This window comes from Myotis daubentonii, chromosome 5 (genome assembly GCF_963259705.1).
Source record: "Myotis daubentonii chromosome 5, mMyoDau2.1, whole genome shotgun sequence".
NCBI classification, from domain to species: Eukaryota; Metazoa; Chordata; class Mammalia; order Chiroptera; family Vespertilionidae; genus Myotis; species Myotis daubentonii.
The window spans coordinates 87,569,541-87,585,064 of NC_081844.1; the positions used below are offsets into that span (position 1 = coordinate 87,569,541).

The 15,524-nt window shown below is 43.5% G+C and overlaps 1 protein-coding gene across 4 annotated transcripts in view; it reads right to left on the reverse strand.

Moving 5' to 3' along the window:
* Positions 1-15,524, reverse strand: part of PPP2R2B (protein phosphatase 2 regulatory subunit Bbeta) — a 342,291-nt gene that overhangs the window by 43,747 nt on the left and 283,020 nt on the right. The window lies entirely within an intron of this gene.

A 15,524-nucleotide genomic window follows, 5' to 3' on the forward strand; every position in this document is an offset into this window, starting at 1 on the left:
GCTCTATAGATCCTTGTCAGAGTTCAACAGCTGTTCCCCACCGCCCTCCCTAAATAGCTGAGATTACTTTATATTGAGACTAATAGGATCTGCTAAGGTCATGAGGTTAGGTGGGCTCCACGTCATCAGTTAGGAAATACATACAGGAATGTATGACCTCACAGTGACCCCCAGATAAAACCTTCAGTAAACATTTATTGAGCATTTACTACATGCGGGGCAGTCACCACACAGAGTATCCTGAAGAAGCTTAGAAAATACACAGCCTCGCCCTGACCGGTTTGGGTCAGTGGATAGAGCGTCGGCCTGAGGACTCAAGGGTCCCAGGTTCGATTCCCGTCAAGGGCATGTACCTTGGTTGCGGGCACATCCCCAGTAGGGGGCATGCAGGAGGCAGCTGATTGATGTTTCTCTCTCATCGATGTTTCTAACTATCCCTCTTCTTTCCTCTCTGTAAAAAATCAATAAAATATATTAAAAAAGAAAAGAAAATACACAGCCCACCCTTCTTGTTCCTGTTCATAACCAGCCCCTTTGGGAAGCTGCAGCGTGGCTGGTTGGTGTAGAAAAGCAACAGGAGAGCTGTCCGCCTCCTCCTGGGCGCCAGGACACCCGGCAGCGGTGCTCTGCGCCCACAGGCTTGAGGCCTGGTGGAGAATATGGGCAGCTTACACCATCCCATCAATGGCCCTAAATGGAAAGCAGGGAGAGAGGCTAGAAAGTTCCGGAGTCCAGCCTCACTTCAGGTTTGCCATCTTGCCCTTCCCTGGGCTTCCTTCAACGAACATCCTTCGTGACTCTCCAAGGACAATTACTGTGGTTTGGGACCAAGCCAAGAGCTAAACAGCACCAGACGTCATTGTCAAGGAAGAGGGAGTGACACCCGAACTCATTTTTTTGGTTGATTTTTCTTTGTTAAATGGCATTTAAATATATAAAATAAATATCAAAAATATAAGTCTTTGTTTTACTATGGTTGCAAATATCAAAACATTCTATATGTGACATGGCACCAGAGTTAAGTTAGGGTTTTTCAAAATGCTGACACGCTGAGCTCAAAAGGTTCGCCATCACTGGCCTAGGTTCTCCTCCCCTTTGCAAAAGAAAGACAGAAGACCGACCCTCACCCATCCTGAACCTTACTACGGTGCCACTGTCCAAGATATAAATACTTTTGGGAGGGACAATTGGCCGGTACCGTCAATCAAGGCCCCACAAATGCCCCTACCCCTACCTCATTATAATAGGAAATTTTTTTTTTAATTAAATCTTTATTGTTCAGATTATTACATTTGTTCCTCTTTTTTTCCCCCCCATAACTCCCCTCCTCCCAGTTCCCGCCCCACCCTCCGCCCTCACTCCCCACCCACTGTCCTCATCCATAGGTGCACGATTTTTGTCCAGTCTCTTCCCACATCTCCCACACCCCTTTCCCCCCCAAGAATAGTCAGTCCATTCCCTTTCTATGTCCCTGATTCTATTATAATCAACAGTTCATTCTGTTCATCAGATTATTTATTCACTTGATTCTTAGATTCACTTGTTGATAGATGCATATTTGTTGTTCATAATTTGTATCTTTACCTTTTTCTTCCTCTTCCTCTTCTTAAAGGATACCTTTCAGCATTTCATATAATCCTGGTTTGGTGGTGATGAACTCCTTTAGCTTTTCCTTATCTGTGAAGCTCTTTATCTGACCTTCAATTCTGAATGATAGCTTTGCTGGATAAAGTAATCTTGGTTGTAGGTTCTTGGTATTCATCACTTTGAATATTTCTTGCCACTCCCTTCTGGCCTGCAAAGTTTCTGTTGAGAAATCAGCTGACAGTCGTATGGGTATTCCCTTGTAGGTAACTGAGTTTCTTTCTCTTGCTGTTTTTAAGATTCTCTCTTTATCTTTTGCTCTTGGCATTTTAATTATGATGTGTCTTGGTGTGGTCCTCTTTGGATTCCTTTTGTTTGGGGTTCTCCGCGCTTCTTGGACCTGTAAGTCTATTTCTTTCACCAGGTGGGGGAAGTTTTCTGTCATTATTTCTTCAAATAGGTTTTCAATATCTTGGTCTCTCTCATCTTCTGGCACCCCTATAATTCTGATGTTGGTACGCTTGAAGCTGTCCCAGAGGCTCCTTACACTATCCTCGCATTTTTGGATTTTTTTTTCATTTTGCTTTTCCGGTTGGATGTTTTTTGCTTCCTCGCATTTCAAATCATTGACTTGATTCTTGCGCTCCTCTGGTCTGCTGTCGGGCGTCTGTATAATATTCGTTATTTCAGTCCGTGTGTGCTTAATTTCTAGTTGGTTCCCCAATATAAGATCGAGGGTCTTATTAGTTTTCGTGTAGATCTCATTAAGTTTATCGGCAGCTTCTAAACAGTTCTTGAGAGACCTTAAAAGTGTGGTTCTGAACTCTATATCTTCCATTGACAATTTTGTCCTGTTTCTTTGTCTCCACATTTTGTTATGCTTCCTTGGTGTACCCCCTAGTGGTCTTTGTTCACAGTCTTATAGATAAATCTTGATTGTTGTAGCTAATTCCAGGGAGGGTTTGACCTCCAGGCCAAGTGGCTATGAGAATCAGCTGTGTCAGCAGTGAGAGAACTTCTGTCCTCTAGGGAGGTGCTAATCTAGCCTTTGCCTGAGGCTATCCGGCAAATGCCTCTGTGCAGGGCTTGGGCGGGGCGGGTCGCACAGGATCAACAGGGTGGGCCGGAGAGAGCAGTTATGGCGGCTCTCAGTCCTGTCCCCAGGGGCTCTGCCTCTCTGAGTCCCAGCACCCGCTGCAAAGCTTGGAGAGAAAGCTGCACTCGCTCTGACCGAAGCCAGACAGTCCCGCTTCTCCCGTTTGAGTCTGGGTCCCTAAAGACTCGCCCGGATCTGGAGCTCAGAGTCTGCGACTCCCTCCCGATTGAAAACGCCAACCGCACCCTCCGCCGCCAGCCTGCTCCGCGCACTCCGCACCTCAGAATTTGACTTCAGCACTGCGCCTCCTCTGAGTGTCCGTGTACGTTTCTCTTTCCTCCTAGTTGTAGGACTTCCACTCAGCCAGCGTTCCTGTGGTTCTGGGTGATGTCCCTTCCGTTTTTTGGTTTCACTTTTGAAGTAGTTGTTCAAAGCAGCAAACTCCGGCGTTAACCTATGCCGCCATCTTGGTTCTCCTCCCCCAGGAAATTCTAATAAAGTTTTACTTTTTATATTTAATCATTACTTGTCAGAATTACATGTCAGTGTTATTTCAGTGAATTGTGCTCTATTAATTTTAAAGAAATTATATCCACAAGAAAATTTTAAACTCTTATAGTCATATATACATGGGAGGAAATTCTATTTGTTGTAAAAATGATAAAAAAAGCTTCTAGCCGAAACTGGTTTGGCTCAGTGGATAGAGTGTCGGCCTGCAGACTGAAAGGTCCCAGGTTCGATTCCGGTCAAGGGCATGTACCTGGGTTGCGGGCACATCCCCAGTGGGAGATGTGCAGGAGGCAGCTGATCGATGTTTCTCTCTCATCGATGTTTCTAACTCTCTCTCTCTCCCCCTTCCTCTCTGTAAAAAATCAATAAAATATATATTTTTTTAAAAAAGCTTCTAACATTTCTTTGGGGGGAAATACAGTGGAAATGCATGTTTAAAGAAGAAAAAGGAGGAATATAAGGTTCTTTTAAATAACTTGTTCACATATTTTTTTATGGATATTGGTGGGTATCTAGTTATGATGGTATTTAAATTTCTTTGCATGCATTAAAAGGTGATATAACAGTTTTATTCCTAACTGCCTATGTTCCGTATACTCGCAAAACCACATTCTCTGTAACTACTTAACATCACAATGGAAATGCTTATTTGCCTATATAAAAATGCTCAGGAAAGTACATGGCTTTTCAAACTTCTTCTAGGGGGTACACAGGTACAACATGTGAAGCTGTTACGGTGTAAGAGAATTTTTGGAGCCAGCAGAGCTGGGCTTGAATCCTGGCTGGAGCACTTACTGGCCACATGGCTTTGGGGAGTCACTTCCCCTTTCTCCATGTCAGTGTTCCCTTCTGCAATGTTAGAGAGAGCAACTCTCTCAGTAGTTTTGCTGAGAAAACTGAGCACAGGGCCCGATACATACCATCTAACCAAGAAACACTGATGGAGAACTTACTTTGTGCCAGAATTATGCTAGCACTTTACCATGTTATTGAATCTCCACAAAGACCTTAAGAGGAAGGTACAAATACTGTTCCTACTTTACAGATGTGGATCCTGAAGCAAAGAAGGTCATGAAACTTGCTCAAGGTCATAGAACCCCTAAGCGGGGGAGCTGCCCTTGAACTTGGCAATCTGGCTCCAGTGCCTATGATACCGTTATTAGAATTTGTACGATTAACTTCCAATTATGGAGAAATGGTCCCTTTTGAGACATTGCCTAGGGAAGATTTTACTGACTTTTTTCTATTGGCTACGGGGTTTAGGCACCCCTTCCATCCAACCAGGGAATTCTGACATGATTACAGAACGTAGCATTAAGTTCTATAACAGCCTCTCCAACATAGCATCCCAACATTGTATCCCTCAGGAAAAGGGCTAGTAGAATGATTGGTCACTGGGTAGCAATTAGCTACATTGAGGAAAAAAACAAAGCAAGCTGCTGGCTTTTCTGGTTAGGAAAATAGCTTCTGTCCACACACTGTCATGAAAACCTTGAACAATACGGTCGTTCATCCAATTATCAAATCAACCTGGGGGGCAGAGTCTGGCATTGCGTGTACCCATTATTAAAGGGTAATTCAGTGTAACAAACCACATCGAGTATGTACAAAGGCTGTCAAATAAAATAAACCACTAACAAATTCAATTACTTCCCATCTTCAGTGGGAAGAATGCCAGTCATTTTTCATTTTTTAAAATATGCATCTTCATTCCATTTTTTTTAAAAAAAATCACACACGAAAAGAAGCATTTCAAGGCCTTGCGCTGTCTGTACTGAGGTTGCGTTTCCAGAGGCACACCCCCCAGGTCCTGGGGTGTTTCCTCTTGGGGAATTAATGAAGCATCAGGGAATTAACAAGCATCAAAAAACATGTTCCCTCCATGGATCAGTGGTGGATGGAGTTCAAAAAGCAGGCGTGATAGGTTGGCTCCGGCTTCCTGCCACACACCCGAGCTGTTGTTTGCAGAATGAAACCGCCACTCAGCAGCCCCGCGCCAAAACACCCGGGAAGCCCATCCAAATCATAGACCTTTTAGATTTCCCCGATCACACCCTTCACCAGCCTCAAGAGGCCCCCGGTTCCTTCTGTCACTGCCTTTGTCACAGAGACGGCAATAAGCCTGAGAGGAAAACTCCCTTCAGACCAAGTGAGGCTTTGTGCTTCAGGTTCTTAAACACCTTACAACGATATTCTTTCACTCGACAAGCATTTATTAAGGGCCAATCACTGCTCTAGATGGCACATGGCAGAGTGAGCGAAACAGATGAGGGGTGGCACTTACAGTCTCATGGGAGGAAAGGCATTTGTGTCTCAAGGTGGATATATTGTTAGAGACTTTGATGCTATAACGAGAGGTAGGTCCGTTGCTTCAATAGAGGAAAAGATATTGTTTCATTTGAAAAGGTAGGGGCCCTAATTGACATTGGGTGCATTGTTTTGGGAGAAGTGACAACTCACCTTGGTAATCCTCTGAATCAGTAGTTTTTAATGGGGGGAGGGGGGGAGAAGGGAGTTTTGCCATGTGACAGTCTGGAGATATTTTTTTGGTTGTCACAACTCGGGGTATGCAACTGGCATCTAGTGGGTAGAGGTCAAGGATGATGCTAAATGCCCTTTGATGTATAGGACAGCCCTCAGCAACAAAGAAGTATCCAGCCTAAAATGAACGTCAACAGTTCTGAGGTTGAGAAACCCAGCTCGTCTAAATCTAGGGTGGACAAAAGAAACCGAGTATTAACTTACACAAAAGGTAGCAAAAAGTGCCAATTCTTAATCATAAAGATGTTCTAGATTTAAAAGCATTTACATACATACACACACACACACACACACACACACACACACACACACACACACATAGAGGGAGAACTAGGGGGAAGGGAGACAGAGATAGAGTCTTACCCCCTATTTCCAGCTATAAGAACAACACACTACCCATAAAAACTGCCGGGGGAATTGATATATGTTTTAAAAACCCAGTGCAAGATGGTTTTTACGGCAGACTAACAATTTTATGCTCTGTATCTTTGGCTTCTTTTGGCTTCTCTATGGAAAAAAGAGAAAAAAGGCCTTCTCCTCAGAAGATAAACTTGCCATCTAATTAGCAGCCCACAGCAGCCTGCAATTCTGCCAGCTTTATCTCATTTTTTCTCCCAGACACTCCATTTTCTGCCAACTTTGTTATTTCTCAAAACGTGTTTCCCTGTCCACTGCCTTTCCTGTTATTTCCCTTGATGTTCCACATTATGTGATGCCACAGGAAAAAAGGATTCATCTTAAAACATACCAGTTGAGGGAAATTTTGAGTAATGCCTATAGGTGGGGAAATGGGGTGGGGGTGGGTGAATGGAAAGATACAGTGGTTTAGTTTTTGGTTAGCTTGGTTAGGATTAATCCCAAAATTGTTTTTGTTTTGTTTTTTTCAACTGCTATTGATAAAAGCATTTCTAAAATCTGTCTGCATACATTTTCCTGTTAGTGATTAGGATAAATATCACTGAAAATTTGGTGACCAAACATGGACAAGACCTCAGAAATAGCATATGACATTGTATCATTTTTTTTACTGTGGAAAGTACAGAATCAAGAAGATAAATATAGCCCTAGCTGGTTTGGCTCAGTGGATAGAGTGTCTGCTGGCAGACGGAAGGGTCCTGGGTTCGATTCTGGTCAAGGGCACATGCCTGTGTTGTGGGCTTGATCCCCAGTGCGGGGTGTGCAGGAGGCAGCCAATCAATGACTCATCATTGATGTTTATATCTCTCCCTCCTTCTCCCTCCCTCTCTGAAATCAATAAAAATATATTTAAAAAGAAGATAAATATAAAGTTGCTATCAATTTCAAGAATCTTAGAGATGGAAGTTGTCTAGGAAGTCATTACATGAAAAAGGTGTGGATGCATGCAAAGATGCATCTATCTCTAAGAACCTTGAAACATGACCCTTTTTAGATATGAATAAAGCTATATTCATAGCTAAATGGTGTCAGTTCTGCCTCCTACCAACAGAGGGCAGTAGTGATTACTATCATCACTCTGATTTAGGACCAAATTGACATATGAATGGCCTTCCAGAATAGCTTGGTCTGGTTCCCATCCCTAGATGTACATTAGAATCAAAATGTGGCCTCTTATTAAAAACTATTGCCTGGGCCCCACCACTGCTCTGTTAAGTCAGAATGCCTGTGAGGTGGTACCCAAGTACTGGTACTATTTTGAAAGCCCCCTAGATGACCAAGAGCCAAGGCTGGGAGCCAATAAATCTGAGGGGGCAATGGGATGGTTTCCATAGAGCTCTTAACAGTGGTCATCCTTTGGAGTATGAGATTATATGAGTTTAAAATTATTTTTATAGTTCTGTACTGACTGAGGTTTTTATGTTACGCCACCCATAAAACTCTATTAAAAATAAACATAAAAAGGAAATCATTTATGGACGATAAAAATGACAGAAAAAGGGGTTACTATTTATAATATACAAAGAGTTCCTAAAAATTGAAAAAAAGACAACCCAATAAAAATATGGGTAAAAGATATAAACAAAAAATTTAAAGAAAACGAAACGCAAATGACCAGGAAATATGTAGAAATATGTCCAACTTTATTTGTGGTCAAGGAGATACAAGTTAAGATATTTTTAATCTTAATTTTACAGAAGATTAATTTATTCATCTTTTCATCTTTACTTATTAAAAATTGACTATAAACCAGTCACTGTTCTAAGTCTTTTATAACCATTTATTTTAATGCTCACAGGCACTCACATTATACCTCTTTTTATAAATGAGGAGAACTGAGACACACAGCAGTTATGTGTCTTAGCTGAAAGTCACATAGCTAGTGTTTGCTGGAGCTAAGACTGGGTTCTTGTGAGTTCTAGACAAGAGTGTCCTTGCCCTTAATCGCTACACTGCTACCTTCTCCGTAGTGCCTCTGTTTGGAATGGGCAAAATTTACAATGACGGGTAACACCCTATCCTGGGACGAGCATGGGCACTTGCTGGTGGGAGTATGAATCACGGCAAGATTTTCAGAAGGTAGTCTGGAAGTAGCTATTAAAACAAGATAACATATACATCTTTTAATTAAGCAAATCCTATGTTAATGGAAACTATCCTACAAAAATAACACACAACTTTGCGATAATCCATGTTTGAGAACATTCACTGCAGCATTGGTAGTTACAATTGAACTGTAGCAAAATCTGGAAACAACCTGAATGTCTCTCAATAGGGGAATGACTTAGTAAGTGATAATGTGCCCATACTTGAGAATATCTGCAGCTATTTCAAAGAAGATGAATTGGCCTGGAGGGATGCTTATATTAACTGAGCAGATAAATGTGTATAGTATGATCTCAATTTTGTATAAATAAGACAAGTCATATTCATCCGTTAATGATAATATGTCTGGGATGCCTGGCAGGTCACTGACTGCCTCTCTCTCTCTCATCCTTGTGTAGCTGCAGCTTCCAAACCCAGGAAAGTGTGGGATATGTCTTTACCGTTGCTCCCTATAGTCACCACAGCACCTAATGCGTAGGGGGTTGCTACTCAGTCAAGCATAGGACATTATCTATCTCTTTAATCCTCACAACCACCATGAAGCAGGAAGCATCAGTGATGGGGACTCGTTTATCAGATGAGAACATCAAGGCACAGGTCTGACAGGAGGCCCTATCTACCCCAGAGAGCACAAAACCCAATCCTCAGTCTACCACCCCGGCTGAGATCCCCGAGAAGGCTTTTCTTCCATTGTATCACCTGACACTGCTATTTAAACCCCATTTCCTTATCCTGGTGTGATCAGAAAAAGACCACGTGACTCCCAGAGTAATCTCATTAGCTTCTGGCTATTTAAAGGGAAAATGCGGAGAAGGAGGCAGGTGCAGGTGGGGACTGTAGGACTGAGAATTAAGTGAAATGATAAGCAAAACAAAGGGAGAGAATAAAGAGAAGATTTCACTGGAGGTTAAGAGAAAAACGAGCTCTTTTTTAAACACAGAAGGAGAATGTAGGTGACGAAGAAGGAAGCCAAGCTGTGGAGCTTGGCAGAGGGTCATTTATTGATCGACAAGTGAGAATGTGCCAAAGAGAAAGACGTAGAGCAGGAAGATAGTTTGCTGCCGTTTTCACAATGGGAGACGTCCAAGGCGGCAAGGGATGTAAATTTCCCAGGGGAAGAAGGGTATGAAGTAAGATTCTTATCTTCAAGCCCTCAAAAGGCAAAGCACTGTGTTTTATTGGGGGTTTTTGTTTTTTAAAAAGCTTTGGTTTTGATGTTGAACTAGGATCAAACCAGACCGTTGGCCCTCCATACTGTCAGATATCTGAAGCTGTTTGGAGTTTAGGAAACTGGGACTAAATATTCCTAAATCTCATAATGATAGAGAGGACCCAGATTTCCTCAGGGACTGGGCTCAGTGGGTCTCTGTGGACTCTCCCAGGGAAAGGAGGAGAGTCTAGAATTGGGGGCAAAGGACCAGCTTCCCAGCAAGGATACTGCTGGAGTGTGTGTGGGTCGATGCCTCAAAAGACATAGAAAGGTAAGCAGGGTTGTCCATTACAGGTGAAAGTCACATTATCCATCTTGTCAGGGGAAACCACAGGCAGAAACTGAGATAAATCAGGACAGCCAAGGAAAACAGAAACCATATTATGGTTCAGTAGGTAAACAAATAAAGATCGCAGAAGAACCTCCCTTCCTGCATAAGCAGAAGCGGTTTGGAGTGTTCCTTCAACACTTTCTTGTTAATTTCCAAGTCTTTGAAGGACTCGGACTCCAGCCTCTTCCCAAGTATTTATTTTTCCTTCATGAGCACTCTCTTTTTAAAATGACATTCTGTTCAAGATATATCTATGGGAGTATGCAAATTTATTTGGTTGTGAATTATAGGATATGAGACAAACCCAGCTCTTGAGTTATGACACCAAATAGAGGGAGTCATTTTTTTTCCCTTAATGTTACTGATTTTGATTTTAGAGAGAGGGAGAGAGAGAAAGGAGAGAGAGAGAGAGAGAGAGAGAGAGAGAGAGAGAGAGAGAGAGAGAGAGAATCATCAGTTTGTGGTTCCACTTAGGTATGCATTCATTGGTTGATTCTTGTATGTGCCCTGACCCGGGATCGCACCCACAACTTGGCGTATTGGGACGATACTTTAACCAACTGACATACCCAGCTAAGGTGGCATTTTCATTTTTTGAGGTTTCAGATTTAGGCAAGCTTAGTTTATAGACTGCTTGGAACGTCGATCTCTCAGCATATACGGTACATGCAAATGCTGCTGCTCATCCATTTTTCCTTCTTCCCCAGAAGGGATTGCTGCCAATAAAGCTCATCTGCCTGAGTTATGGCCTTTCCCTTCGGATAATCAGTGAGAATTATGCAAAGGCACAGTGTCGCTATCAAACAGAAATAGAGAGCAAGCTAATTCCACCTGATCATTTGGCCGGGCACATCGTTTTGCCAGAATCTCTCTCACCACAGATGCTGGCAGGATGGTTTCCATAGAAAAGCAGTCCAATTAAAGGGGGAGTTTCTGGAAAGTCAATTTGAGTGTCCAATGGTGGATGTGCATTTGCGAATGTCAACCAGGTTAATAATGAGCTTGTGCTGGAAGACAAAAGTGGGACTTTTTTCTTAGTGAAGACAGAGGAGAAAATATTGAGAGAACTTTTTTGGTTGTTTTTATTTAAGGAAAGTGACCTACTTGGATGGTTTTTCTTCAGTGCTAACAGAAAATAAAGACAGAAGGTCTAACATCTGACAGTGGATCCTTTAATCTAGGCAGAAAATTCTGCATTTTTTTTTTTTTTTCTGTTCATCAGATTATTTATTCACTTGATTCTTAGATTCACTTGTTGATAGATGCATATTTGTTGTTCATAATTTGTATCTTTACCTTTTTCTTCCTCTTCCTCTTCTTAAAGGATACCTTTCAGCATTTCATATAATCCTGGTTTGGTGGTGATGAACTCCTTTAGCTTTTCCTTATCTGTGAAGCTCTTTATCTGACCTTCAATTCTGAATGATAGCTTTGCTGGATAAAGTAATCTTGGTTGTAGGTTCTTGGTATTCATCACTTTGAATATTTCTTGCCACTCCCTTCTGGCCTGCAAAGTTTCTGTTGAGAAATCAGCTGACAGTCGTATGGGTATTCCCTTGTAGGTAACTGAGTTTCTTTCTCTTGCTGTTTTTAAGATTCTCTCTTTATCTTTTGCTCTTGGCATTTTAATTATGATGTGTCTTGGTGTGGTCCTCTTTGGATTCCTTTTGTTTGGGGTTCTCCGCGCTTCTTGGACCTGTAAGTCCATTTCTTTCACCAGGTGGGGGAAGTTTTCTGTCATTATTTCTTCAAATAGGTTTTCAATATCTTGCTCTCTCTCATCTTCTGGCACCCCTATAATTCTGATGTTGGTGCGCTTGAAGCTGTCCCAGAGGCTCCTTACACTATCCTCGCATTTTTGGATTCTTTTTTCATTTTGCTTTTCCGGTTGGATGTTTTTTGCTTCCTCGCATTTCAAATCATTGACTTGATTCTTGTGCTCCTCTGGTCTGCTGTCGGGCGTCTGTATAATATTCGTTATTTCAGTCTGTGTGTGCTTAATTTCTAGTTGGTTCCCCAATATAAGATCGAGGGTCTTATTAGTTTTCGTGTAGATCTCATTAAGTTTATCGGCAGCTTCTAAACAGTTCTTGAGAGACCTTAAAAGTGTGGTTCTGAACTCTATTTCTTCCATTGACAATTTTGTCCTGTTTCTTTGTCTCCGCATTTTGTTATGCTTCCTTGGTGCACCCCCTAGTGGTCTTTGTTCGCAGTCTTATAGATAAATCTTGATTGTTGTAGCTAATTCCAGGGAGGGTTTGACCTCCAGGCCAAGTGGCTATGAGAATCAGCTGTGTCAGCAGTGAGAGAACTTCTGTCCTCTAGGGAGGTGTTAATCTAGCCTTTGCCTGAGGCTATCCGGCAAATGGTTCTGCACAGGGCTTGGGCGGGGCAGGTCGCACAGGATCAACAGGGTGGGCCGGAGAGAGCAGTTATGGCGGCTCTCAGTCCTGTCCCAAGGGGCTCTGCCTCTCTGAGTCCCAGCACCCGCTGCAAAGCTTGGAGAGAAAGCTGCACTCGCTCTGACCGAAGCCAGACAGTCCCGCTTCTCCCGTTTGAGTCTGGGTCCCTAAAGACTCGCCCGGATCTGGTGCTCAGAGTCTGCGACTCCCTCCCGATTGAAAACAACAACCGCGCCCTCCGCCGCCAGCCCGCTCCGCGCACTCCGCACCTCAGAATTTGACTTCAGCACTGCGCCTCCTCTGAGTGTCCGTATGCGTTTCTCTTTCCTCCTAGTTGTAGGACTTCCACTCAGCCAGCGTTCCTGTGGTTCTGGGTGATGTCCCTTCCGTTTTTTGGTTTCACTTTTGAAGTAGTTGTTCAAAGCAGCAAACTCCGGCGTTAACCTATGCCGCCATCTTGGTTCTCCAAATTCTGCATTTTTGATGACGAATGGTTGAAGGTGGAGAATCTATAGGGAGATTTGCAGCCTGGAGTCCAGAGTCAGTTTTTAACGACTTTCCAGGCAACTGTTAATGCTATCATCCCAGAGCCACTCACATGAGACTTGGCCACAGCCTCTTCCCTCTGCAGGAGTTACTACTAATTATATAACTTCTTAGCTCAGTGAGAATGTGAGAGTTCACTGTCTTTCAAAAACAGGCATTGCAGGGTAGGAACACACTCACTCAATTTATCCAGAGAGACTCAAATTGGTGATCTATTCTCCAGTATCTCCTTATCTGCACTTACAGAATTTTATTAAGAACTAGAGGCCCAGTGCATGAATTCCTGCCTGGGTGGGTTCTGGCTGGCTGCCCCATTAGGGGCCTATTGGGCTGGGCTGGCCGGGGGTGTGGGGAGGGGATGTGGGAGGTTGGCTGGCCGGCCCCACCCCTATTGGGGTGTGGGGTGGGGCCAGCTGAGGGGAGGGGTCACGGGCGGTTGGTGGGCCAGCCCCAACCCCTGGTTGAACTCCTGGTAGAAACTCCTGATCCAGGGGACAATTTGCATGTTAGCCTTTTATTATATAGGATCATTCATGGGAATTTCCTTAGGTCAGAAATGTGAACTCATTCACTAAAGAATCTTAGATATCGGGGTTAATGTGTTATAGGCAAATTGGCCATATGATCAAGTTAGAAGTCCTTTCTTTCTCCACTAAGCCAAACCAGTCAGGGCAAGAAGTCCTTTCTTACTTGTCTTCATAGAACTCTATGCTTCCATGAAAAGAAACAACTGGGGTCTACCAGTTGTCTCTCTGTTCTGAGCATTCCTGATTCCCAGCTTGAAGTCAGCTATCGTTGAATGGTAAGTACTAAAATCAGATACTGTGCTAGTATTATTTTCTGATAAGTCCTATGATGTATGTGCTTTATTGATGATAAAACTGATACTTTGAGGGCTTAAATAAAAGGTCCAAAGTTACACAAAGACAGAGCTGGGATTTGCACTCAGAACTGTTAATCTGGGTTTTTTAACCATCACACTAGACTCCAGAAAGGTTCCAACTGTGGGCTTTCCTCCCTACCTGAGGACAAGGAGAAATAAGCCAGCCTCACACATCTCCTATGAATAAGAACCTTTTGCTCACACTTTTTGAACAAACAGGAACTCATTTTGTTTATTTTGAAGTATCCACGTGACTTATTCCTTTAGTGCCCATCTCTCTCTGGGTACTGTCTTAACTCACATTTTGGGTTTGTTCACATAAAATGTACGGTATTTCTCTTCCGGGGAATTTTAACGGGCAGCTGACATATTTTGGGTTGTGCTGTGACTGCAAAGATAACGCTTCCCTTCAAAACACAGGATGGTGGAACAGAAGGAGGACTCCTCTGTCAGTGGCCTGGACACACATGGTTCCCTTTTACGTGGGGGCCACCAATCAAGGCCCCCGACAAAAGCTCAGGGAACTGGGCTTGACTGTCTATCCTGGAGAATGACCGGCTTGCCCAGTTTTGTTCACTCTGCCTCCAGTGGCCCACAAGACAATGTTTCTTGCTGGACAAGCTCGTGGTTTGGGTGTACTTAGTACTGGGGCTTCTCCAGCTGGAATCGTCCAGGCTCTCACATTTTCCTCGCTACTTGGTATTTTATTGAATATAAAATGCAACGAAAATTTGGGCATTGTCCAATCAATTTATGCTTTTAAACCTTTGCTGAACATTTTCTGACTTGCTGTCCTTCAATCTTTTTTTCAGTTTCATGATTTTTAAAAAATGTTTTTATTATTGATTTTAAAGAGAGGAGAAGGGAGAGGGAGAGAGAGAAACATTGCTGTGAAAGGCGAACATCCATTGGCTGCCTCCTGCACACCCCCTACTGGAGGTTGAGCCCACAAGCCGGGCATGCGCCCTGACCTCTCGGTGCATGGGACTATGCTCAACCAACTGAGACCCACTGGCCACGGCTCATGTTGCTTTTTTGCCCTCAGAAACACCCTCCTACCTTGCACTGTGGGATAGCAGGTTAGCTATAATTGGGCCTTAGCTAGCTCAGAGATTTTTGCCCAATGAAGGGACCCAAAGTGGCAACAATAACAAAGATTACTATGGCGATTACACAAGAGAGGGATCTAGGACCACATACAGAGCAAGCCTAATACCAAACATCTCCCCTTTGGAGTCTGGGAAAGCTTTGGTGGCGGCTAGTGTTAGATCAGTGATAAAAGCCCCTCAGCAAATGCCAGAGAAACAAATTGCCCCTTCCTGGAGCCAGTGGGCATTTGTCTCTGTCGTTCCTCTGGGCATGGGGCTCTTCTCTCTGCACGGACAGCACCACAAATCCTGCTTTGGAGCCAAGCATGAGCTCTTTACTTATGGCTCTGCACTGCTAACAAACCTCCGTCGCTTCTCTCTCTCTCTCTGGCCCAATTCTTGCATGGAAAACTGAGGTAATGATTTATATGTTGTAAGCAGTTCTGACAGGTGCACTCTGTCTGGGCTTCCTCCAGCCCCAGGACTAATCGGAAGCTTATCTTCTCCTTTGTGTAATAGGGAGCTGTCAGGTTCTATGACCCTTCGAACAATTCAATCATTCATGGGAGGACTCACCTTGGAGGGAGGACGCCTTGATATTGGAGAAGCTCCGAGGAGGCCATGCCCTTACATGTACTAAAAACAGTGGCAGGCAAGGGGGGCTGGAGGGCAACATGGCCACACTGACAAATGCCATTTGCTTCCTCAAGTTAAGCTCTTCATATCCACTGGGAAAGTCCTAGGTTGTGCCTGCAGCTTTTCTGTCTTGGTGTATGTGCTGTCCTGGGCACAGAACATTGAGATGTCTGA